We start from the raw sequence: 26971 nt of genomic DNA on the forward strand, positions 1-26971 counted from the left end.
GTGAACAGGGAGAAAAGTTTAATTATTTTAAAATTTTCTTTTTCATTTTTCCAGTCAGACAAGAAAAATCATGAAAGTAGAGTCACAAAGATTACTCTGCAAGGAGAAAAAAGGCCCTCTCATGTAACAAGACACGAAACAAAGTTAAACACATATTTGACAATCTTCTATTCATTAAAAAAATCATTTGGTTAATCCCCTTGGGCTGAAGAATTTCCAAAATGTATCTGTAACATAAAGTTAAGGTACCATATTTTTTCCTCTATCCTGTCACTTTTTTGCATATTTCAGCATTTTTTCCTCTAACACAGGAAGAGGAAGGTTTTTATTATTTTGGACCTACCCCTTGGAAACTCTGCTTCCTCAGCAGTCAAGATTTTGCTTAGGGTGCAATTCCCTTTCCTATCAGAGAAGTATACCCTGCACGGATAATTTTTTTGGGAGGAGATAAAGGAATAGCAAAACACTTGCATAAAATTTTATGAATATCTGGGAATCACACCACCTTATCAATATATGAAAAACATATTAGGTCATGTTTTGGGCACCAACCACTATGCTTTCAGCCATGAACCTCCTAGCTTTGCCTGTGTCACCTCTGACAACGCTCTTGCTGCCCTCATTGACCATCGCTCAAGGGCTGTGTCGCAATACTCACATACACGCCTGTCACTTCTGGCTCACTCCTTCCTCACCTCCCCAGGAAAAGAAGTATGCAGTGTTTAGATAGTAAAGATGGTCTTTTGCAACCGTAGAATGACTTTAGTATGATGTGCACACAGAGTGCCATCTTCGGGCAACCTGGTATTAAGTTATCTAGATGTTTTGTCACTATAGGAACTACAGATTGCATTAATTTCACCTCACTTCCATTGCCTATATTATATATCTGAATGCACATCTTAGCCACCAGAGAAAAGCTGGCTTTTTTAAGGAACAATTCATCAGATTTTTCTAGATATCCATTTGAAGGCTACCCGAACTGCCCAAAGCGCTGCCAGTTTTTATGCACTGAATGCAAGAGCAAAAGCTCTGACAGCATTTGTATTTGGTCAGATGAGCGCAAACCTAGACACCTGTACCTTGATTAAATTAATAAAACCACAAAAAATAGACCCTGCAAGAAATCTAGCCTCTGTCTCCAACAAGTCAGCTATTGCACAGGGGAAAAAAATATACACGGGTAATTCCTGGAGAAATTACTGAAATTAAACTGCTGTATTACTGGCATAAATGCTGAGCTGCTTCTATGATTCTCTTCCCGCTGTGGAGGCAGTGCAAAGCACCTGGTCTCAGGGCTTGGGTCTGCTGGAGCTAGTACAGGATCAGTCCAAAAACATCTTACCTCTGATGTTCACCCTTAGCCCCAGATGGCAAGCACAAACTCTCAAACCAGTGTCCAAGAAACACACAAAACCCACCGACGATCCCACAAATGCAGCAACATGATGGCACGGAGGGGTTTCCAGGATCTGTGCCTAACCCACAGGAGTACGATGATCCAACAATGACCGTCCAGCCTCAGCATCACACAGAGTTATTAGACATCAGTGGAGAAATGCACAGAGGAGAGGAAGAACTGCATTTTAGTAACTCTTTTACCCTTCTTCCAATAATTTAATACCAACAGGAAAAAATACCAACCCTTTCTATAAATAGACATAAAATATTACTACCATGTGTGTGGAGAAGGGTTTTTTGCACTTGCCTTCATTGCAGAGCTTAAATCCTGAAGCAATCTCAAGAGCAAAATGAAACCGGGGGTCTGCTGCACAGCCTGTGTGTGCGCACCATAAAGCACCAGGCGCCCTGGCACAGCTCAGCCCCATCAGCAGCTCTGCTCCATAGATCCAGAACCAAAATATCCAGGGTGGGAAAACTTCCAGAGCCATTACCTACCCACTTTTACCCTACCAAATACAATTCATACTAACTTTCAGAAGTTCCCCTTTTTCTTCAGTAAATAACAAACCTACATGAGGAAACCAGCAACGGGATTTAGAGGAAAGAGGTTCAGTGCTAAGAGTAGCCCCCATGAAGATGTACAAGGAGAAAAGGGACAGGCAACAAGAGAGGTTACAAAAATAAAACTACATCTTATCTGTAGAACAGATTCTGAAGCACTTTCTGCTTTAATACACAGCGATGGCATCTCCTACAGGGAAAACCTGCATACAACTGTCCTTATGCAGAGCCTGAACAGCAAAGCACACGTATGGGAAATGCCCCCAAGTTAGAATGAGCTGGTCTCTACCGGCCAACCAGCAGGCTGATAATCCACAAATCCATCTTCCCATGCCCTTCCTTATAGGGTTGAGTGGGTGGATCTAAAGAAGCAGTTAGGAGAAGGAGGGATGGGCTGTGGACATCTCTGCATCACAACCACAGACCAAGCAATGGTTGTGCGGAAGGCTGAGACCATGCGCGTTATCAGAAGGGCAGCTGCAAGGAGACCTCATCTGGGTGACGTCCTGCCCATACGGTTGAATTTACCAGCCATGCAAAATTCCTAAGTGTGGCAATGAAACACAAGCTATTGTCTCCTGTGCTGAAGGGTCAGGGAGGGTCAGTCAAAGGCGGCTTTGCTGCCACAGCACCGGACTAGCTTTGCACAGACACAGATCCTCTGACTCCCCAAAGCACATCCACACAGGAAGATTCATCCAGGTTAGAGTAAATTTGGATGCAAAACAAAATTGCTGTTCTTGGTTAAAAGGACATAGAAAGAAATAAAACCAATTTGTAATAAAAGTTCCCAAAGGCCAACTGACAGGGGATTCATCATGAACAGCGTCTCATGAAGACAGGTCCTTAGTTTCCCCCTACACCACCTGAGATCCTCCCGCCAGGTGGGAAACGACCAAATACCAACAAAAACAGTGAAGACAAATGGTCTCACGCTTTTTCTGGAGACCTTTGCAGCGGGAAGCAGGGCTCATGCCAAGCAGAGAGAGCGGAGACTCGCAGCCATGTGGTAAATCACTTGCCGACCTAAACGCTGTTTTTTTGGAGGGACGTTTCTGCAGCCTGCAAAGAGAAAGTTAGGCCCCAGACTTGCGTCATCCCACCCCTGAGTCATCTCACCGCGCTGATCCTCTTCCCTGCCATCACTCCTCGGCCAGGCTCACGTAATTACTACCGCAGAGCTGCAATTATCCCTGTGCAGTTAGAGCAAAGCTGGCATCCCCACCCACACACTGAGAAAGAGCTGCACTCACCCCAAATTCAGCAGCTGAATGTGAAACTGAGACCCCAGGATGAGATGGGGAGGTGGGGAGGGCTTCCCCAGGGCTCCTGAAGAAATTCAGGCAGGGGATGCTGCCTGGGATGCTGCCTGGGATATAGGATGCCCTACATACAGGGGACGGGAGCAGACAGAGCAGCAGCGGGGGATGGATGATCCGTGCCTTGCTCGTGCCTATGACCAGGTTATGTCAGGTGCTATTAAGGCACAAAGAGTGAGCACGCGTGTCAGAAACCCTGCTGCAAACCGCTCCAGCAGCCTTGAAATAAAACCTCCTTTAAAAAAAGAGTGGTGTATTTTTTTTTTTTAAACACCCTAGGCAGCAGTTAAGAGAGAAAAACATGCGACCAAACAGAAGTGAGCAAACCAAGGGGGCCTGCCCTCCCCAAACCACCCTCCTCCCATGGGTTTGGGAAGCACCGCTACCATTTAGTCTGCTCAGCTCCACCGCCCGTCCGTGTCCCCCGAAGGCAGAGCCGCAGCCGCCAGGGAGCTCCGCAGTGCCTTCAAAGAGCCTAAAGTGGGTCAGCGGAACGGAGAGAGAAAACCTGATTTTACCACGAAGAAAGCGGGCAGACCGGCTGGCTGAGAGATGGCAGAAGGCAGGGAAAGGCACTCGCAGGCTACACGTCTGCGCGGAGGCACAGAAAGGCGAAAGGCAAGGACCGCTGGTCCCTCCTGCCAAAACTACAGGGAGGGAACTGCGCTCCCCAAATCTGTAATGGGATGCAGGTAACAGAAGCCCATTTGGGGATGGGGAAGTATGAGAAGGGAAGTGTGTCCCTCTGTCCTCCATACGGCAATCTGCCTACAGGCACCCTCACCGCCCGCCCCCAGTCAATTTACTCTGACTAAAACCGATTGACACAATTTTAATCTATCCAAATTTAAAACCCTTCATGAGCCTGATGGCCACGTCTTGCACTCTCCCTCCCTGCACCTAAGCACACCCAAGGACATCAAAGGAAAAGCCCCAGCAATAACTGCCAAACTCAGGCAGTGTCTTTTGGAAGCAATTAAAAGTGCTAAATAGGATGAACTGGAGACCATGAGGAGGAAGCCTTGTTTTCTCTGTTACTCTGACAGAGACTTTTGACCTTAAAATAAAACAAGCCGAAAACACTTCTGCATTTGTACGTGGAGCACAGCAAATGGGTTTGGGGGCTGCCAATCTCCAAGGGTGAGGTGGACCCTTAAGAAATACATGACTGCCAGAGCTGTAATTGGGGTAACATTTGAAAAGTAAAAGAGTTTTGCAAACCGTGAAACTCAGAGCAGCTCAGAGCTCTTGTGGGGACCAAGGCTTTGCTGATGTCCAGGACAGGTGATGGTGGCTAATAGAGACCTTGTTATCCCCCCGTGCCACCAAAAACCCAAGAACCATGCAAACCCTCTTCCCACCTGGGATTTCTGAAAACTAGCATAAATCTGACCCCGCTCTGGCAAAACATCTTCCCAAGCCACATTGCTGGAAGCTGAGCAGGTTTTTCTCCACAGATCCTGGGTAAACCAGCTCAAATCCCTCTATGGAACTGGAGATCAACCAGTGTGGTCTGTGGCCCCACAAAAACCCATCACACCCTTGTCCTGACCGCTGGCTCCAGGGTGGGCTATATATTCACTTAAAGACTTCCAATGAAAATATCAGCTTAAGAAATCACAGCAACAAGGGATGGGTGGGGAGAACGTTCCCTGAGAGAAAGAATCTGAGCTCTGTAATTGCATGTATCACATCTAGATATTGTTGTAAAGAGCTCTGCCTACAGAAGGAATAGGAGATTTGATCTAATACGCAAATAAAAATCAGAAATCTTTCCTGCCTGCCATGGAAAAAAGCTATCAATAATTCATTTTAACAAAAAAGGAGATCAAAGAAAAATGCTGTGTTAGTTTGACATTTTGATATGTTGGTTCAGGATTCTTCTTTAATGTAATATGTAACAAACAGTAGAGTTCATCTATAAATGCCAGACACACTTGTAAATTGTTGAATATAGCAGGTTCTATTAATATTCACTTAGACTTTTTAAATTAATTCACTTCGACTGCCTTTACATCTCTTTTACTGCATGCCACACAGAGTTTCTAAAGATAAAGTTTCAAATTTGTCACCATATTTCAATCTGTTTCTTCATGTTACCCCCTGCATAGCCTAATGTCCAACCCAACTTGTTTGACTATCATGTACTTGCTGTGAATTACTTCAGAAAATTGCACAGTCAAGAGCCAGAGTGAGGTGCTTGTGTCCTAAATCAACTGTCTGTGCAAGTTCACTCTCATATATAGTGGTTTAATTTCACTTACAGTTTCCTTATGGGCACTTGGTGGAGTGGATGTATATTATAGTCTAGAAAGCACAGGCTTGCAATCCACAGACTTCAGTGTTATGTTGCAAGAGGTATTTATTGCAGTGGAGAACTGCTGGCAAATTTAACATATATTGCTCAAGCTCAGTCTGTATTCCCTTTGGTGCAGAGGAGACAAAAGGGCACTCGTGTCCTCTAACTTTAGGAAGGATAGGGCAAATTTCTTCCAAGATAAAATCCTTTCTAAAATGAAGACAGTGGTTAACTATATGTGACTTATCAGTTCCAGGATCGAGTAGAAAAGTAAATACTCCCATCATTACATCACTTTGATTAAGTATTCTCTTTAAGGTACATTTTTAGGTGATATTCAGACAGTTTTTTTAAAAAATCTGTTTCCCTAGAGGAAAATCCTTGATGGTGACAACCTTCATTAGAGGCTGACACTGCATGTGCTGTCTTTGGAGGGAAAGCAGTTGTCACTCAGGTCCTGACCATGGCTGGATCGTACAGCCTCTTGGTTTTACATTTGTAAATCCATGGGTTTTCTATGTATTGTAGCCTTTTAATTACTATTTACTTTGGCTGTTCTATCTAGAAAAGAACTGTGCTTTGATGGAGGGCGCAACAGTTACTGAATGTGATGACAGTCCAGATGGTAAAGCTGTTATCTAATCCAGATGATAAAGTCATATCATCTCTGTTACATCCAGTCAGTTGTGAACAGAAAGAGTCAAAAGGATTTATTATTTTATTTAACCAACTGTTTGCAGAGCCCAATGCTGACAGTTTCATCTGCTGGAATCCTATGGCACTTCTGGCTGTCCGAAACCAGCACTCACAAAACTGTGCATCCCTTGCTGGACTGCTTTGACCCATGCTGGCAAACAGTGGGGTCATCTTTCCTGCCAGAAAGCGAGCTGCCAGAGGGGAGATTTTTACCCACACACTTCAATCCCAAGAAATCCCATCCCCAAGAAATCCCATCCCCATATACAGTGTCTCTTGGCTTGGCACTGTTTTGAGGGAAGCAGCTCCAAGGATGAGGTCTTCATGCCTGGGCCACCCACACCCCTCTGCCCACCTGGCTGTCTCCGGGGCATCCCCCAGACCCTGCAGGCATTGCACTGTGATTGCTGAGGACAGCAAGTCCTGGCCATGCTTGCAGATGGCATATCTGCAGGTGGGACCACCTGGTCCCAAAGGTGGCCTTGGGTCTTCCCTTAATCATGTGGGGAATATGCACAGGAATGAGATAAAATGTTCAAGCTCAAAACAGCTGTTGAGTCCCTCTTAAAGCCAATATGATTTTAGTCTTTTTTTTTTTTCAGGTGACAACAATTTTGTTAAATCACTTGGATTGCTTTTGAAAACTTTAGTTACTGTTTGAATAATCCCAAAAGAAAAGGGGAAAAAAGCCACTGTCACTCACTCAAAGGGCTACACTGCAAATGGCAAATCTCTAAAACCTATTTTAAAAAAGTGACTCCAGAGCAGGAGGTGAAGAACTGCCACAGCCAGCCGACGTGCGACAGACTGACATGCAGCAGGGTCCCGTCTGGCAGCATGAATTTTATTTCCGACTACAAAAAACAAATGCCAGAGGCACGGTGACTGGACGAGGAGCTGTGGGCTCAGACTGCAGCCCCCCATCGGCACAGACTGCCCCCAGCACTCGGGCTGGGTGGCTGGAGCGGGTACCCTGCCCTGGTCTCAGCAACATCACCGGACGGAGAAGAGCAGGGCCACTGCGCTAAACGTACAGGGGTTTAAAGCACAAGACCTGACTTTACATAAGCCTGTCCGCTCTCAGATTTTTACTTATATCGTGAAAATCAGGAGGGGGGTGGAAAAATGTTTCCCTGATGTGCAGTATGAGCACAAACATGCTATTATTTGAAAGGCTGTACAAAGGTTAAGTCTTTAATCCCTTTAATCCAGACGACAGACAAACAAAAACCCAAGAATGGGATCACGGAGCACGGCTGAGCGCTGCCAGGTCTCTTGTGGGGGCTCTCCATTCACTGCTGCAGCAATTTAAGAGCCTGCAGCTAAAAAGTTGCTGCAAAAGAAATAGATGCATGCATGGTTTTATTCCCAGTTCTTTAAAGCTTATCATGGGCAATTTGGCAGTCTGGGCTCATGTTTCAGTGAGAAGGGTTTAATGCTCAGGTCACTGGTACCAGGGCTACTGGATTTCCAGGTCTGGCTGCCGTTGCCCTCTTACCAACACCAGAGCTCTCAAGTGCAGTCACTCCACTTACCTGTTACTCATGCACAGAGAAAATGCAGTTTCTCCTAAATAAAATCAAGACTGGTTGAGGCAGGGGAGTAACCAGGCAGTAACACGGAGCACCATCAGAAGATGAACTGCAGAGCATTTGGGGCCCAGGAGGCTCCTCCTTCAGTACACCACACGGGAAGCATTTTGATTAGTGCGGTGCATGCCAGTATTCGTACTGCTCTTAGAACACGGTACCATAATAAGCAGACAGCAGTGAGTGCAGGAGCCCAAAGGGTTAACTGGATTTAGGACTGGATCTGAGTTTATCAGAAAAGTGGGAAATTTTTCCACCTATTTCAATGGGAATTGGGTCACGCTGCAACCACGCATCTTAAATGAACTGCTGGAAGAGTGTCACTAATTTCAGCAGTAGTATTTATGTGATTCAAACTAGATGTGTGGCTATGTTCTTTGCTGAATCAAATCTACAGCAGAAGTCTAATTCATCTATCGAAGCAGCACATTTAAAATTCCACTATTCTTTCTGCCCTATAGTTGATCACAAACTGTGAGCTACCACAGATGAGTGCAAGAGGCAGTAATTAAAATCAACATTTCCTCTCAAACCATTTCTAGTCTTTTCTGTATGTGTCTTATCAACTGCAAGCCCTTTGGTGCAGATTCTGCCAATTTTGGTAAGAGCTGCCAGACATGATCTAAACAGCCGCTACTGCAGCAGCACACAGATAGGCCAGCAGAAGAGTTAACAGCGTCGATGCAGCCCAACCCTCAACAAGAATTTGTGACAGTCTTATTGGAACCAAAAAAATCCCCTTTCTCCTTGTTTTGGATACTCTCTGGGATGCTGCAACAGCTCCCTAATCTCACCCCACTTTGCTACAAGTCAAGTTGGACCTAATCTCTCGCTCTGAGCAGAGGTCAGGCTGGAGTTGTGCTGGCGGAGCAGTGAAGCACGTGAAAGCTGTAGGGCTGTGAGATGTCCTCTGGTTACGAGAGCAGACACTGTGATGTGTATCAAGCAAACCAGATCCATATCAGCAAGTCTCATGGTGGTACAGGGCATCACCGCAGTCCTGCTCACTGTGGCCTCACTGCAGCCAGAGCTGCAGAGCACACGCAGAGAGAAAAAAGCAAAAAGCAGTGGAAAGATGCGGACACAAATTATTCGATCCAGCCTATACATCTCAGTGCACGGACACAGAAAAAGGAGAACGCAAAAGCTCCTATCCCAGCTGATGGGACTAACACTAACCAAATTCAAAGGGATGTGCGGGGGCATGGGGAGCTATTGCTCTGCACAAGCCTTGAGCTGTCTCTGGTCTCAGCAAATTCTGCTAAAACACGTTATCAGTTTGAGATTATATGAGCAGTCAAGGGAAAAACTAGATGGGGGGAAGGGGAGGGAAGGAAAAAACCAAACACGCAACCCACACTCCTATTTGTGACTGGGCCCTGAGTTACTGTTAGAATGATGCTCCCTCTGCCATGAGGATGCAGGTGTCTGATCTCATTTTGTAAAATAGCAAAGGTCACTGCAAAATTACAGCTCAGTTCCGGATTTATTTAAAAAGAAAAAAAAATCCATGGCCTACTTAGATCATCTTGGAAGCAGTCGCTCCTCTCCCAACTCCTGGCACAGAAGTCCCACCTCTCCAGTTTTTCATCCCATCTCCGCAGAGCCTAGCAGTTGTGTTTTAAGATTTGTTATAAAATCAAAAGAAAAGAGGCAATGACTAGCAGCCTAGAAAGGGTCAAACGAACTATAAAGGCCAATAAAACCCCTTATTTAGACATCCTACATGAAGACCACTAGTGCCATATGCTATCGGGTTGCCAAGCTCCCTGCCTGCCTGAGTGCTGACAGCCTTTCCATCCCTGGCAGTTCACAAGGTCATGGTCCCTGCAGACACTTCATTCCACTTACCAGCCTGGTTTTCCTTAGCCCCATCAATTTCAGCTCTGTTCTCGCAGCCAGTAGCTCAAGAATACGACAATTAAAGATTAATGTTATAAATGCATGGAAAGTTGAAAAATCCAGATTTTTTTGAATGTCATGCCAGACATATTCATTTTTAAACCTTACCCTTGTGGTTTAAGACACGAGGCCAGGAGTCACTTTTCCCCAGCAGACTGCAAATGCTTTCTTCCTTTCAGCTGCCAGCTAGTTTTGTGGGCTTAGATATTTTTCTTCATTTAATTATTCACTGTAACACATGAAACATTAAGCAGCTTTTTTCCATGAAGAAATGAGTGCTGCTTCCCAATGACAACATGCTAAGTATCCTTAATAGCAGGAATAAGGAAATTAGTTTCCTAGAACAAAGGGGAAAAGGGCAGGGAAAATGAGAGAAGCTCTGAGCAGCTAGAATTTACTAACAAACAAACAAAAAAAAAGCTGAGACTTCATTTTGAATAAAATACTCATTATCAGCTGTCCTGGGAAATAGAAGCAAAAAGAAACAGACTTTTAAAGTGTAAAAAGATATGTTTTCTGACACAACTTTCGGGCTAGAATTTTTTTCTTTCTTGACATTGGTGGAGATCGGTCAGTGAGAAGGAAGCCACAGATGCAATGTTAAGATATGTAACAGTTGTATATTCTTAATGGTACTAAAACCCTGATAGCTGTGAGAAATGTCTGTTCTTCAGAAGAACAGAAAGTTAAAGGCTGAAGTCATTAATGAAAGCTATTCCAAGCCACAATTTTTCCTGTAAAAGCAGGACTGCATACACAACTTCCAGTGTATGCTCTACTTATTTAATGTCTTCTGCAGCACCACCAAGAGATGGTCTCGTCAGGCTACGGACGAGCACCCCACACCATTGCACAGCTGCATCTCAACATCGACCCAAGACGGGACAAGCCTGGTGACCTTGTCACTGCCACTGGTTTTGATGAAACCCTTCACCCTGTCCTTGAAAACCTGGGTAGGATTGTGTGGGCAAGAGGATTTTTCCTGATTCTGGTGTTTATTTGTTGTGTCACAGAGGTAAAATTATCTCTGATTACTGAAAGCTGTTGGCTGTGGAGATAATCTGTGCATTAGCAGCTGTACGGTGGGTGGTTAGTAGTTCTGAATCTGTAGTTGGAAGCAAAGAAGTCATTTTGCACAGCACTTTAAAACAGAAAACAGAGCACACAGGACAAAAACCCCATGCCCCGTGCAGACGTTGCTTTCTGCAATGAGAAATCCTCTCATTTGCTGGTGAGGTGGAGGGTGAGTCCCGTGCCATGTCCTCCTGCATTCCCGCACCTCCCATGGCTGCACCCAGGAGAAGAAAGACCCTGAGCAGACACCCAATGAAGCCTTAACAATTGCAACATTGGTCTCTTTATGCCTTCCCAAAAGGAGATCGATTACCTGAAGCACAGCTTAAAACTGCAGGTCCTAGCAAATGGGTTTAAGAGTCGCAAACTTGCTATCACAAAGCTAAATCCCATTATCCTTGTCAGGGGAAGAAGGCTCAAATCTCCTATCTGGGCATGACTTCTCTGGGAAAGGTGGAACAATGTGCCTACTCACTATGCATAACTATTTAGAGTACAAACACTGCTGGAAACAACTATCAAAACTCGCAAGCTGCTAATTCACCAAACGGAAACTCCTTGCCTATTTGTGTCTGCAGGACACACACAAGCTGCTCCCAAGCCAGGACAACTTTGGTTTGCACGTTTTGCTCTGGGGATTTGAAATTTTTCTCCTTCTACCTTCACTTTGTCTGCAGCTGCTGAGCTTTAGTCCTGGCAAAGAGGGCTGGGAGCCGGGGTAGGGTCAGTGACGGGCAGATATCAGGCTGGAAGGTTTATAAAGAACAGACATCAAGACCAAAGAGCAGGAAACTGATAGAAGACAGCAAGGGATGCAAAATATCCCAGGGACAGGAGTGACAAGAAGCAGAGATGCATACTTTTCTTATTAAAAATCTGCATATGAAAGCAGAGGGGAGCATCCTCGCACACAACAGACCTGCCCCGTGCTATCTCTTCCCGTCTGTGTGGCCTGAGATGGAGCAGACACACAGCTTATGTTACAGTTTAAAATATCTTCTGTAAGGGTTTTCTTGGTTGTTTGGGGTTTGTTTTGTTTTGTTTTATTTTTTAAACAGCTTTGCCACCACTATATGTGCGAGTGCACGTGCATGTGCATGTGGTGCATGACTGCACAGACACTGGCAACATCCACACAGCCACAACTGCACAAAAGATCTGCAGGCACAATTGATAATATCTGGAACACATTAAAAAATTAGAATATATAGTTCCCTCAGCAGCTGTACTAGTTTTCTCACGGTCTTTACTAATTAACATACATTGAGGAGGTACCAACAATCGCAGACCCAAGGTCACATTTAGCTTTCTTTTTCAACAAGGCACAGAATAGTATCTTCAGCATCAACAACACTGCAGTCTCAAGTGTCACAGAACTAAAACATCAAAGAGTTTCTTTGCCATAAGCCCCTCTTTTTTTTCTTTTTCTTTTTTTTTTTGAATCATAGAAATTCGAGTATGGCATCTTTGTGGAGTGGTCTATCTGATCCACTTGGCCACCTCTCTCGTTTCCCAACCCTGCCAGTGCAAATCCTTCCTGGGTTTGGGAGCTGCAAACCTGAGCGGTTTCTCACCCTGGCTGCCTCCCTGCCTTCCATTCCCACCCCTCTCATGAAAACGAGCTGTCTGTTGGCTGCCTTCCTTGATGTGCATTTCTCAGGGTGATAATTTGCATTATAAAATACATAGGGATGAATTCATTTAAGTCTTGCTCCCAAAGGCAAGCATTAAAAACCATTCTGAGGCACTCCCAACGTTCCTGCTGCCGTCTTCCCTACTCTTTAAAAGCCATCTCCACTGTGCAACTAATTTTTATGTCTTTGAGTAAATCATTTAAGACAGCTTTCTCTGCTCATTACCTTAAAGAGTTAAAGGTTACATGGTCTGTATTGTCCCATGATGAGAAAAGAGACAGACAAGGCAAATGTTTTATTTACACTTTAAAATTGGATGTGGAAAGATTTATAAATGGATTAATTTTAATTAGTGTCCTCATTTAATTTAAAAAAAAAAACATTAAAAAGCATGCCTTAAAATTAATGCACTGCTACCCTGCGCGTTAACAAATATGTCAAGTCTTGTTTTAAAGGCCCTTTGTTGCTTAAGAGGTTTTTTTTTTCTTATATAGCAAAAGCAGCCGCTGACTAGTTATTTTTCTGAAATCATGCTGGAATAAAGCATGGAACAATCATTTTTCTTGCTGTTTAACGAGACTGCCCCCATAAGCATTATCCTACGAGGTAAATGTTTGCACCGTGGCCTTTGTGTCCCACCTCACAGCGTGGTGTAGGCAGCTCCTCCCTCCAAAGTCATCTCCAAAAAGCTTTTTGCTGTTTGGTAAGTTAAAACTAGGTACCGGCCCCATACCAAAAACATTTGAATAATAGCTTTAACATTTGTCTCTCCTTGAACAGTTTCTCTAGCAGCTGTAGAAATTAGACTCCTCGTAGATAAAGAACAGGTGCAGTACATAGCAAGATTTTTTAAAAGACCACATTTGATGTCTTGACGTTTGTGTTATATTTCATTAGGGCACGAAGCAAAAGTGGAATCACTAAAACCCAGCAAGGCCAAAAAATACCGATTTTGCCTTTCTGGAGCTCAGTAATCCACCTCCTGGATATCTGAGTTTCTTCTGCAGATGCCCTGACCCCAGACAGGAGAGTAGCAAACATTGACCTTCGTCCCCATCTTCTCCCCACTGACTCGTGACAAACAGGGAGAGGTGTCTGCCTCAGAGGCTTAACTTACAGTAGAAACCAGACAAGAAAATCTCAAGTCATTTGCTATCTCCAGGATCCCAAGACTCAAGCCCCTTATACACAAGTTCATTTCCTGCCTCAATATTTTTGACAGTTTAGGACATCTCCAAATACATCCTTTCTCCCAAACATAGGCTTCCATGAATAAGTGCTCTCATCCAAGCTGCTTCTTGCTGCATAAGCTGACTGACACTCAGCCTTCCGCCACCACCCTCACCACCAGCACCCGCCACCGTGGTTCTCCTCGTCTCCCACCGCAGTCACTGCAGCTTCTTCCCTCCTCACAGTTAGTCTGACTTGCTTCCACTCCAGCCAGCACCACAACTGAAATAATAAACTATGAAAATTAACATTGATCTATTCCTGGTTGTTCGGTTTTTTTCTCCAACTCCTTGCTGCAAATACCTCTCCCAGTGTTGACCTTGACATACATTTACACACGCTTTGACTTTACTCTGCATACAAGCAGGGCTCCGTCCCCCACTCACAGCAGCTCCCATGTCCCATTTCCTAGTCAAGCCCCTGCAATTCTTTCCTGTGCTGGAAAGGGCTGGTGAGGAGGTCCCTCCAAACGCTCCTGCAGCTCCGATGCCCGGGGGCACCACGGCCACCACATGCTGCCTATGCCCACCCCATGCGGAGGGGACAAACAGCAGACATGATGTCCACACCTCCACAAACTGGGGTGTGTGGCACTTCCAGAGGGAGGACGGGACCTCTAGCTACTCCCACATCCCCTCCATTGTCTTCTCCTCTTCCATGCTCCTCCTGCGAGCACCTTGCCCTCCCTGCACTGCCCAAATACGTGAACGTGACTTCTCTTTAGCTCCCGGCAATGTGACTTCGGCCTCCTGCTCCTGTCCCAGCAGGCATGCAGGCAGTCCAGGCAGGCATGAAATGAAACCCCTGGCTGTTTCGGAGGGTGCGTTGCTGTTGTGACACCCCCAACACAACCCGCCTGAGCATTTTAGGATATCACGGCTATGAATGATGGACTTGTGTAGGATGAAGTCTGGCACCTTTCTGTGCTTCAGCCAAAGAAAAGGGGGGAGGGAGAGAGGGAAGTGACACTTTCCCCCTTCGCTTGATGAAAGCAAAATCTGATGGAGGCAGGGGGGGTGAAACAGACTGGGCACTAAGCCCCTTATTAATGCATGTATTGAAAAAAGAAATGCAACTGTGCACTCATTTCTGCTGGTTTCTAGGAGCTTTTGTGACCTTAATAATTCATGTTTATGCAAGCTGCTTATAATGTTAAGCAGTTGTTTTGTGTAGATTTTCTCCGTTGCATTTAATTGAGATGAATATATCTAGCTGTGAAATGAGGTTGGCCATAATACTCAAAGGGAAGCTTTAAAAAAATTACAGTGTTTTTATAAGGAGAAACAAAATTCACAGCTTTGTCTGAAATAATTTTCCATCCATTACTGATACACACAATGTAACAAACGGAGTATATGTATTTTTTTTCCCCCAGATTCATCCTTTCCCTTTCCTTTTCATGTTTTGGCAGCATTTCCAATACCATAAACTTTCATTGTTTCTCAAACACGTAATTGGTGTCTCCTGCCTGTTTTGCTTTTCTTCATAGCAACAGGAGAGTAAGGGAGGGATTACAAATACCAAAGTGATCAGGAAAACTAAGAGGCAGGTAGAGCTCCTGAGACCACCTTTAAACTCATATTTTGGATAGCAGTTTGGACTCCTGCAACGCACGGCACTGCATAGCAAGAGGACTGCTAGCACAGGTAGAGAGTTTGTTTTTCCAGGCTTGTGCCCATCACCCATGAACACACAAGTCCTCTAGGACATCACTTCAGATGGTGGCCCAGACTAAGCAGCAGCTTATACTTGACCCACCAGGTAGTCAGAAGAAAGCATGCCAGCAGCCAGAAGAAGCAGCTGCTTATTGTCCTGAATGCTTTTATAAGCCTTTCCCAACACACCAGATCAGACTATCCCTACACATTCTTCATAGAAACAAAACAAACAGGTCTCGGAAAAATCTACATTCACTTTGTATCAACACAAGCTAGACTGCTTTTCCCACCCTCACTTCAAAATTTGGCCAGATTTAAAGGCAACTGAGAACCTGCTCTTTCCAGGGCAGCTTCGGGAAGGAGACAAGGACGCTGTTGTGAAGGGTCACCTTTCCCAAACGCTGGCAAGCTTGTCCACATCCCTGCCAGGCTGTGTATAAACTGGAAGCTCTTCCACAAAGACTCTTGGTTCGTTTTTAACCTGATTCCATTTAAACAAGTTCTTATTTGAGAAAAAAAAAGTGTTCGTTTCAATTGGAATTGCAGTTTGCTTTTCAATATAAACTGCCAAATACAGGTTGCAGCTGCACCTCCCAGCAAACAGAAAGTTTCCGTCTGTGGCAGAGGAAGACCAAACCGTCCCTGCAGTGCCAGCAGCTTCATAAAATAAATAGAAGTGGGAGCTGAAAGAAAAAGATGACTGTAAAAGCCATGGGTTTTTGTTCCAGGTTTGCTCTGGCTCAAGCAGAAATGGGCCCCAGTGGTTCATTTTTTTCCACAAATAAGGGTTGTTGACACTTAACCTACACAAGCACTGACACTCAGAGTGTACACAATGGACTTGATGTGCCAACCACTTTCTGCGGTCCTTGCAGCAAGGCAAACTCCAGGCAATTGTGGACCAAAATGAAATGAGGTGTTTTTAATGCAAATATTAGGTCTTAAATAGAAAAGCTGGAGTTCAGTTTTGACAGACTAAGAGTAATTTCTGTTGTGTTTCCAGCCTTCAGTGAGTTAATGTTTCAACTAACCATTAAAAAAACAGTAATGCAATTGGTCTTAGCAGCTTACTGTAGTTTTTAGAACACAGCTGCAGCACTCTCCCTCCCACACGCAACAGAAATCAATGGATCCAGGCATAGCCCTATGAGTATGAGACCATGGCTGTATCATTGCAAATAGCTAAAATAATGTCCACTGTCTTAACCTTCAAATAGTACCTAAAATTCAAAAAGTCTCATAACTTTTTTCTATATTTCTTTGTGTGCTTACAAGATCCAAACTAATAGTATTACTTACTACAGATTATGTACCTAAACCACTTGGCACCTAATCTAAGCTCCATTAGATTTAAGGCCATCCCTACCCCAAGGTAGGACTATTCCCAACGAACATTGAGGAGAGACATTAAAAGATGCCATGTCATATCTCCCGACCAGTAATGCTTCCTGCATCCCATCAGAATGATTACCTCTGAGCTATCATTCCATCTGTGGACGGTATTAAAGGACTACAGATACAACTGTTAATCACAAAGCAGGCTATTTCAAGGCAAGATTTAGTACTCATAGACTCCATTTTTCCAGGGTCTCTGTACACACCAGAAACCTGCTTTCACATTAGAGGACCACTCCAAACAAGAAGTATCAATTCTGAAGAGTTTCCATGTGTTTCTCAAGTTGAGCTACCATTTTTGATGCTTGCCCCCATCCACAAAAGAACCATCTAGGAGATATGGGGCTAAGGACTAACAAACTTCCAGAAATAGTTCACCTGTAAAAATTGCAACTGTGACATCTAAACTTTTCCCTACTTCATGCCCAAAGATGCACGTTACAAAAGGGCATTTGTCACCTCTTTTGCAGTGAACAACTGGTAATTTCACATCCATCAGACTGGATCACTCCAGCTGCATGCACGCTGGGAGCACCACAGTTATATGGCTCTGACAAGGAATGATCTTCTATGCAGTTGTAACTACAGGCCATCACCTTTTGCTTAGAAAAGTAAATAAATGTACAGAGTACCAATGTTCTCCGGACAAACACTAATGTCACCCCCCCAAGAATAAAAATTGATTGGAGGAGGAAGAATATTTTAATTGATATAGCTCTGTATTGTAAAATGTCACTTGAGTGACAGTCAATTACATATCAAGCAATTTCTATTACATATTGAGTAGTGGAACAGATACAGGAAGGAGAAAAAAACAAGCCTAAATACGACAAGAAATAAAATTTGTGTGCACTGTCTGTATGATCAATGCAAACATAACCACAAACATTTGCATTAGAATAGTGCAGTAAATAACCACCCCACAGCTGAGACATTTACAGCCACATTAGTAAATACACTTTCACTTCTCGCAGAGAGGAGGGCAATTTATTAAACCACTCAAACAAGACATCTTGCAAACAAAAATCTTGGTCTAATTAGGAAAGATCCTTCTGAAAGCAAAGTAGAGGGCTAGGTGACCCAGCGGGTCCTTTCCATCCCAGCTACCCAGGAGCTGTGATTCACTGCACTTCCAACTACTCACTGTAGAGAGGTTTAAATCCGTTGACGAGCATGTGGATGTGGACTGAAAGACACGGCTGTGGGCCAAAACAAGCCCATCACACCCAGCTCCCCACAGACCCGCACCTGACGGCAGTGACAGCACACCAGCCGGAATAACTGCGCATTTTGGAGTGGTGCCACCCATTTGTTTGTTGCGTTTATTTACTTCCAGCTGAGCTACGGGGTGAGCAGATTTCTCATACAGAAATACTTGCAGCTTTATTCAGAGGAGAAAAAGGAGGATGTCTGTTACTCCATACAAGAAGGGACATGGATTGCTGCTGGAATAGGATGTGTCACATTTCATCTTGCAGCCCAAGCCCCATCATACCAACGGAGACATTTCTCTGCTCAGCTCCTCACCCCAAGAAGTGGAGGATCCAAACACAATCTGTATGGAGGACAGTTGCTCAGTGGTACAGATGAGATACTTTGTTTTTCTGCTGCAAAGACTAGAAGACTAAAGGATGGGAAAGATTATTAAGGGAAGGGGAATATAATCTATGCTGTTGGGAACCTGGAAGGCAAACTGGAAGCTAGCCTGAAGACAGCCCACCCACATGTTTGTACTCCCATTTAAACATGGTGAGCGTGTTCCTAGCAGAAATACCTGCGAGCAGGGCTCAAAAGCTGGAAATGGGCACTGCAGATTTAGGATAGAGATGACCACGAGATGGGTAGTCACCGCTCACAAAAGTCTCAGGTCCTTGAAACCCCAGCACACTGGGTAAAACAGGTAAAAGCTTAAGACCAGGATTAATATTTTAAAGCTGAACAGCTGGTTAATGTTTAATACCTGTCTCACTTGTCATCTGACATCCTTCATGATGGTAACTGAGTTCCGATGAGACGGGGACTTCAGTCTTTAATATGAGGTCAGCTGCCATCAGAGCTCCTGCCAGCCCCGATTAAAGCTGATGGGCTGACAGCCGGGCGCTACAGCGAGCAGAGGTGGCTGCCATGGGTCCCCTCTACCCTCCTCCACCAGCGCAGGAGACACCGAGGAGCTGCTGGGGCTGCACCATTCGCATCAGAGTGTTAGGCTTGCATTAAGTAAGCAAAGACTTTCAGGTTTGTGTTTTGCTACAGACTTTGGACAGAAGCTTTCTCAAAACCCGTATCGTTTTGAAGTCTCTTTTTGATGTTTGATTTTACTGAAAAATACATAAATATCCAAACAGATCACTCCTTGGTCATCCCAAGACTACCACAACCACTAAAATATGTAGCTCACTATTAAAACTAGAATTACCCCACGCTACTGGACAATCGCCTTTGCTCTGGGAGCAGAGAAAGAAGCAGCAGTGTTTTAACCCCTTCCTGCAGCCAGATCACAATTACTGATTTATATAGCTGTTATATCTGCGCACAGCTGGAGGTGTGGAGAAACCCTGCTGCACCAGGGCACAGGCTGTATTTTACCGGTCTGTCCTGGAGGCTGAGAAGATGAGACCATTGCTGAACTTACAGACAACTTGCAATGGAATGGTGGCACTGGTGAAATGATATCTAGTGAACTCCAAATTATCTACAGAAGATCAAGCAGGTGGGCTGCTCTTGTGCAGGTATGTAACACCCAGGAGACAACGGCAGGATGTTTTCCCTGGAAGGCAACAGTGAACTGAGTGGGGTTAGCATCTGCTTTAATAGGTCCTGCCTCTGTCAAACTTCTGGGCAAAGCCTGTTTGTCTGAGACTTTGCAAAGAGCGAAGCGAGCATCAAAGCTCTTCTCTGTTTTGTAGGTCAGGAAGGCTTTGGGGTTGTCGCAGTGTCAGCTCACATGTATTCTGCAAAGTGTGCTTTAATTTTTCATTATAACAGCACCTACAGACTTTGATTGAAATAAATAATGAACCAATTTGTATCATGAATCTAAGAATCATGCTCTTCTGGTCCCCATCACGGAGAGGATTTTCTTCCCAGTGACAAGTGTTAATGCATTTGTGCCCTAGTTTCCCACAGTGGATGTCACTATTGAAGTGTCAGCAAGGAAGGTTAGAGCTGTTTTTTCAGACTGTTCCCATCAGCTTCAGCAGTCCCTTTTGGATGAAAACATCCCGGCAGAACACTGGCTGAAAGAAGGCTGGATTTTAAACAGCACAGCAAAAGTCTTTGTGTTGTATATGATTAAAATGTAACACTGAATAGGTCTTTTTCCCAGTCTGAGACAGGGAGGATGGCTCCACTCTCTAAAATTACAGGTACTTTTTTTTTTCAGAATGGCGGAAGTTTCACAAATCTTTAATGTCATTAGAGACCATGTTCTACGCTTTTCTTGTTTTTCAGTGCTGTTCTTTCTGGTAACTCCCCCAGCACAAATCCAGACAGGTGCTGCTCCATTTCTGAGAGCTGACAGAGGAGAGCCGGCCATCCACCATAGTGGGACCCCAAAGTGGTGCCTACTGTCGCTTCTCACAAGGCAAAAACGGCCAAACCCGAAACCCAGTGGGATCCAGACGCTCTCTTTGATTTGAACCATTCTGACTGTATGAATGGTGATAATTTTAATAAGCACAGTTACTTGGGAAAAAAAAAATCAATTATCAAAAGCAGCCTTACTGTAATTTCAAAGTTTTGCCAAGTAAGTTTAATACAATTCCATTTCAAGAGGAATTTAGATTAAGCGCACACAATAAATGCTGTAACCCACCCAGGTACTAATCCCCTTTGCAAACTGTCTGACATTGCAAAGAAAGTTAATAAAATGCCAGCCAAATCAAACAGTAATGAAATTAAAGCACAATTGGCATGGCTTACCGCAATGCTCTAGCAGCATCTTTGGGAGGCTGCACCAAAGAGGAGCCATCGCAATTAGGCAGGTATAACAGGAGAAGTATTAGATTGCAGAATTAGAGCTGCTCCCGTCTCCCTTGCAAGGCTTTACAATGTCAAAGCAAGGCAGCAATATCAGTGTATTGATACTAGATTACAAGCCCTATTTAAACAGCAAAGGGTAATTATTTTATCCCGGAAAGTAACTACAAATTAATTTTATCCACCCGGACCACCCTTGCTGGAAGCTGCTGCTGAAGGACCACAGACTGTGCCCTAGGTGACACCACATCGCATGCAAATCTCCGGCTCAGTACAGTGGTAACTGCGTGAGATATAATGTCTTGTGACATGGCGAAGGTCAGATTAGACTATTTGACCTTCAGGCTACATTTATCAATTTAGTGAAATATATTAATATCAGAGTTTTTAATTAAGACAACATAATACAAAGAGCAATACTGCTTGGTCCATTGCAGATCTGTATTAAAATACAATATTCATGTAATCACTTTTTTACATGATCTCGTTAAAATTAGCCAGGAGAGCTGTTACTGTAACGCGTGGGTAATTCGAGTAGAAAGCTGAGACTCACCAAAGCGAAGCCACAGCACTTCATTACAACCCCAGCAGCCTCAGCAGGGCCAGGCACGCCAGTTGGGAATAACGAAAGAGGGAACGCTTAAGGACCATACATAGTACAACTCACAGACCTTCAGGAACAAATTGCAGTTCATTAAGATGGTGTTGTTTCGACAGAAACAAAACCCGAATTACTCGTTTGCTGCTGTTATTTTCACTCCATCAGCAATCAGGTATGTCCGAGTTGGTGCTGGACGCGCTGCCCAGCACGGCGTAAGGCAGCATCAGGCTTTCCCCGGCTCTACGCAAGAGCCAGCTGTCACATGGACAAGGGGGTCAAATTCAGAAAAATACTGTTTTCTACTCTCTCTCTGCATGCATTAATCTACATGCTTATTCCTGTTTACATTATGAGATGTACGCCATAAAAGAGCTTACAGGATGTGTATTGCAGCCAAGTTAATATTGCTGTTGGAGCCTCAGCCTCTGCATTTCCTGACTTAACATTGCCCAGTTAAAATTTTTATTTTTTTTAATTTTGCATTTGTCTAATGGAGTTTCTTAGTGGTTTGAACGCATTTAAGGTAAGAATGGTCCGTAGAGCACCTATTAATGTAACAAAAGAACAAGCTCTATACTGAAGACAGTAACAACATTCAGAAATGTTATTTAGTACATGAATGTGTACACACATAGCAAAAAAAGGTACTTTTAGTAATAACATTCAGAAACAATTTAGAAAGGTGCCTGCATTATAAGACCTTTTCATATATTACTCAGATAAAACCCACAGCTTTTCACTTAGGGCAACTCAACTGACCTTTCAAGAGTCAAAGTGTGCTGTGCAGAAGAACTATAGTTAAAACAGTAACCAAGAAAAAAGTTATTTTTTCACAGATGCCACTGCTTGGATTTTGGAAGTGGAGAAGAGTTTTACTTAAATTGAACAAAACATTTCACAATGCTTGTGCAGATGAGCTAAGGAAGATGGACCTTACATCAAAGCCTCTTCCTACCTCCCAGCACACACCGTGCAGTCTTGCACACAGCCGGACTCCTGCCCAGAGCTGTTTGTTTATTCCATAAAGCTACTGAAAAGCTAGCGAGACACCCACGGCAAATATCACGCAGACATGCAACACCTTTTAAATTTGGCCCTTACAACATAGGGGTTTGATGTCATCAGCATTGCCAAACGAGCCCTGCAGTAGATACCTGCCACACGAGATAGCTGCCACTCTCTGCATTCCCAGGAAAGTCTTTATAACGTCACTTGGACTTTGACCTTCTCTCCCTAGTTCATCCCAACTGAGAGAATCAGAGTCTTGATTTCTGCCCCAGAACTCCCGCACATCCCTGGCTGGACTCAGCCCTGCCAGTGGCTGCCTTTGCCAGCTCAGGAGCTGGTAAACCAGACTAAACATCTATTCACACGTCAAGTTTTTTAGACTAGCAATCCCCTGTGAAGGGAACACAAAAAAGACCTCATGTTATGAAAAATGAAAGACTTTTAGCTCTTCTTTTCAATAAAAAAAAAAAATCACATCCCGCTTCTGTAAAATGTTCGTGAGTTTTATAAAAGTGAAAAAATAGGTTTTCTCCAGGCTAAGCACCAAATAATTTTAAAGAAAAAAGACTTCAAAGGCACGTTTTACACTCTATTTGCATTCAGGCATTTTGTTTTTCAGAAAATTATTACCTTGGTAATATTGCAGGCTATTCTTCCATGCACTATGAGCTTTGGCTACCCAGAATATAATTTGTCCAGTGCAAGACCCATGCAAGTGAGGGAGAAGCCACTCTACAAATGGCAAAGTTGGTGAGTCATCTCAAGGGATTAGCACAATATTTGCAAGGATGTCCATCCTGGACATGAAAGTGAGCATTGCAGAGGGCGTACAGGCATCACAGTTTGCCTTAAAATGAATGCAGAGGAACTGAGACCAAAGCAGTTGAGCGCTCTGAGATCTGTGCACAGACGTTTGCCAGGAGCAAAATGAAGCTCAAGCCTTGATGGCTTCACTAAAATTGGGAGGCTAACACAGGAACGCTGAGGACGGTGCTTGAACCTGCTGCCACTGCATTGGCCAGAGCACACCTACCCCTTATGTCAATCCCCCACCAACTCCCGCAGCCCCCAGGGACGAGGGAGGGAAGGCGGCTTGGGGTTGGGGACGTCTCCTCACACACAGCCCCACCGTGCTCTGTTCAGACAGAAGCAGAGAAGATTTGACAGCCCGTTGAGAGAAATTCATGAGTGTTGCAGTTCATTAAAAGGCTACCAGGGAAAGCACCGAGGTTAACGGGATGGGCTATATTAAGCCCATTTATAGCTTTATGGCACCTTCAAAGGGGCATCAGAGCTTTCTGCAGCCAAGTGTAATGGTCAGATAGTTACAGACTGAGACAGGTTTAACAGAGTACCCCAGGCCACCCGCTGGAGAGGCAGCACCGTTAACTTCAGAGTTTGAGGTCAGCTCTTGATGTTTTTCTCTTACGTATCTCATCCACAACCGCTCCCGGGCTTACAATACTGCATATATCACAGCCTGCTTTGTGCGGACAAGAGTATTTAATGACACAGAGAACTACTTTGTGATGATTAGGGGAAAAAAAAAATTCAGCCAGATGTTTCATGCTGTCTGATTTTATTAGACTGCTGCATACAGGCAAGGGGCGGGGGGGTGCATGTGGATGGTTGTTTTTATGTGATTACCACCCCTCTTGCTCATATCCCCGGGCCTGCTGCACTGCAAGACAGTAACACATGCTGTCATGACATGACCTAATCCACAGAACAGGGAGATAGCACAAAGTACCACAGCAGGTGATGGAGCTGCCCCTTGCCCTCCACACCGGCACACCGGGGTCAAGCAGAACAAGGTCAGGGCAGAGAACCTGCAAGCACCCCTAGACCAGCGGATGCACCCTGCTGACCCCCAGGGGAATGAAACCCCACCCACCCTGGGGGGATGGACACTATTGGCACCTGCCCTATTGACCTACACAGGGATGTACCCCACTGGCCCCTGGGCATGGAGTCCTGCTGGTCCCTGGGGGATGCACCACACCAACCCCCTGGGAATGGAGCCCCCAGAATGATGGGGTAGCATTCCACTGACCCCTGCAGGGGGGATGCACCCCTGTGGCCCCCTGGGGATGGAGCCCCAAGGGTCATGGGGCAGGCACCACACTGACAACCGGGGAGGGGGGGTTGCACCCGACCAGCTCCCTGGGGAAAGATGAAGTGCCCAGGCCCCAGGGTGGGGAGATGCACCCTGCCGACTCCAGGAGATGGAGCACACAGGGCAATGGGGGAGGCACCCACCGACTCCCGGGACACAGAGCCTCGCTGGCGCCGGCGTGGGGACTGCACCTCACCGACCGCCGGGGAATGAAACCTCCCGGTGCCGGTGGCGGTGAGGATGACTTTCACCGACCGCCGGGGGATGAAGCCCCCTCGGCCCGCTGCTGCAGCGCGGGGCGGGGGCGCAGAGCCCAGCCCAGTCCCTCCGTCCCCAGCCGGCGGCCAGCCCCGTCCCCGCAGCAGCGAAGCCGCCAGCGGGGCAGGCACCGGCCGCCCGCCGCCCCCGCCTCGCCCGGCGCTCAGCCCCGCGCCGCCGCCGCGCTCCCCACTCACCTCGGCGGGGACGGAGCGACCCGGCGCCCCGACACCTGCCCGGCGTCCCCGGGGCAGGGCGGCCCCCGGCCCGGCGCCGCTCCCTCGCCGCCTGCCGCGTCGCCGCGCTGCCCGCCCGGCCCGGCCCGGCCCGACCCGTCCCGGCCCGGGGAGCGGCGGGGGCGGCCCCGACGGGGCGGGAGGTGCGGGGATACCGCGAGGGGCGGCCCGACGGGGCGGGAGGCGCGGAAGCCCTTCGCGGGGCGGCGCCCGGGCGGGGTTCCCCCACCCTCGCCGGGACCCGGCGGGACCCACCGGGCAGCACCGGCAGCGCCCGATCGCACCTCAGGCTGGCGGCGAGCCGGGGGAGGCCGATGCGGGGGGGTTAGTAACCGTGCTGCGGGGGGGGTCGGCTGGCGCTCGAGGAGTTGCTTGAAATCTCCGACCCCCGAGGAGCAGGCGTTGTTCTGTGCAGGTTTTTAATATTTTCGGGCACGTCGGGATTTTTTTTCAGTCTTTTAAATATTTTCCTTGTATCACTTTTATCTTCTGTTCTCGCTCAGCAGGCAGTGCTAGTTCCAAAGAGGATTTAAATGAACAGTGAATTACCCTTTTCTTTAAAAAAAAAAAAATTACCCTTAAAAAAAAAAAGAGTTAAAAGAATCCTTTTTTAATTCTAAAAAAAAATTTTGGGTTTTTTTTCCTAGATGCTAATTAAAATGAAAGTGCATTCTAAAATGTTTGGTTCACTTTTCCTAGGTACTGCAAAAGGAAATGGTCAGCAGCTCTGTTTTCTTTCAAATCAGAGTCCCTTCCTGACTCATGCCCCCATACAAGGCTTAGGGAGTGCGTTTCCAGTACTGCTGTTCTAAAATTAAATCTTTAAAAAAAAAAAATTCAGATCAACCGAAGTGTCTCTAAAGTATTGTCTTTATTAAAGACTCTCTCAGGTAATCACGTTACAATTTGGCCCAGATGCTCTGCCTATCGCTGCTTTGAAGATGATTGCTCATGACTGCAATGTCTGGGCTGATAACTAAATCAAGCCCAGCGTTTAAAGCAGAGGGTTGTCTAGCGGCACTTGTTGCAGTGACAGGCTCGGCATGAGGTACCAGGCAGTGCCTTAGGACTCTTCAACACACAAAGGATGCTGTTAGTTGAGCTGAATTGTTCTGCAAATGCAGAATACTTGCATGCACACAAAATAGTATTCCAGAGCACACTCTCGACCACCCTCCGTGCAAAGCCGGGAGGTTTTCAAGCAGTGTCAGCCAGGCCATAGCATGCAATGAGAAAAAAAACCCAACTCCTCCTTCCACACTGCTGAACTCTGGGATGAGGCACAGAAAAATAGGTGTGTGATTCCTGCCAGTGGCCTTGTTTCAGTGATGAAATCCTAGGCTATACGGAGCAAGTAATAACTGCTGGGACTGGCAGCAGAGCAGCTCCCGGCAAGCACCACACCAAGTTTTCCACCAGCGCTGTCAGCAAACACGCTGACACCACACCAGGTTGCAGTTAACCAAGCAGCGCTCAGGAGAACCACGTCCCACCATGTTTTATACCCTGTGTCTCCATGCTGAAGTGCAATCCCATTAGGTGGTTTCCTGCAGGAGCAGGGTTTAATCCAGCACGTAGTTCCATGAAATCTCAATGAAAATAGATTTGGGGGTGTATGAAGTTCTGCTACTGCTCAAGACAGCATGTGGCTAATACTGCCCAGTGCTCCTGCCATTGCCAGGTCACAGGAGATCGAGGCCCCTCCAGAAGCACTGCAGTATCAGACTGGTTCAGTCTTCATCATCATTTTTTCACCCTCTTTCTAGGGACCTGCCTTTGAACAACGATCTGTTCATTATTTATCTGCATGAGAACAGCCATGCTTGCAAATGATTCCTCTACGCTGCCAGGTAGCTCTCTGGAAATGGTGCTGGCTCACAACAGCAAGACGGATGATGGGGTAAAGCAAGAGAAACTCTGAGAATTATTCCTTTTGACTCCCAAGTTAAAAAATGTGATTATCTCCCAGTAGGACATGAAAAATCCCCAGAGGTGCCACAGCACCTTGGGATG

The 26971-nt window shown here is 45.7% G+C and overlaps 1 protein-coding gene across 4 annotated transcripts in view; it reads right to left on the reverse strand.

Moving 5' to 3' along the window:
- The window catches only part of PDZD2 (PDZ domain containing 2), a 208383-nt gene extending 183242 nt beyond the window's left edge, over positions 1-25141 (reverse strand). For 2 of the 4 annotated variants that reach the window (XM_054811165.1, XM_054811163.1), the window contains exon 1: positions 24920-25140. The gene's annotated coding sequence lies outside the window, so the exon portion shown is untranslated. Of the gene's footprint in view, positions 1-3084; positions 3162-24919 lie in introns of those variants that run through there. The other 2 variants (XM_054811167.1, XM_054811164.1) reach the window with 2 other exon arrangements.
- Positions 25142-26971: the final 1830 nt, after the last annotated feature.

The sequence above is a fragment of the Grus americana genome, chromosome Z (assembly GCF_028858705.1).
Source record: "Grus americana isolate bGruAme1 chromosome Z, bGruAme1.mat, whole genome shotgun sequence".
Taxonomy (NCBI): Eukaryota; Metazoa; Chordata; class Aves; order Gruiformes; family Gruidae; genus Grus; species Grus americana.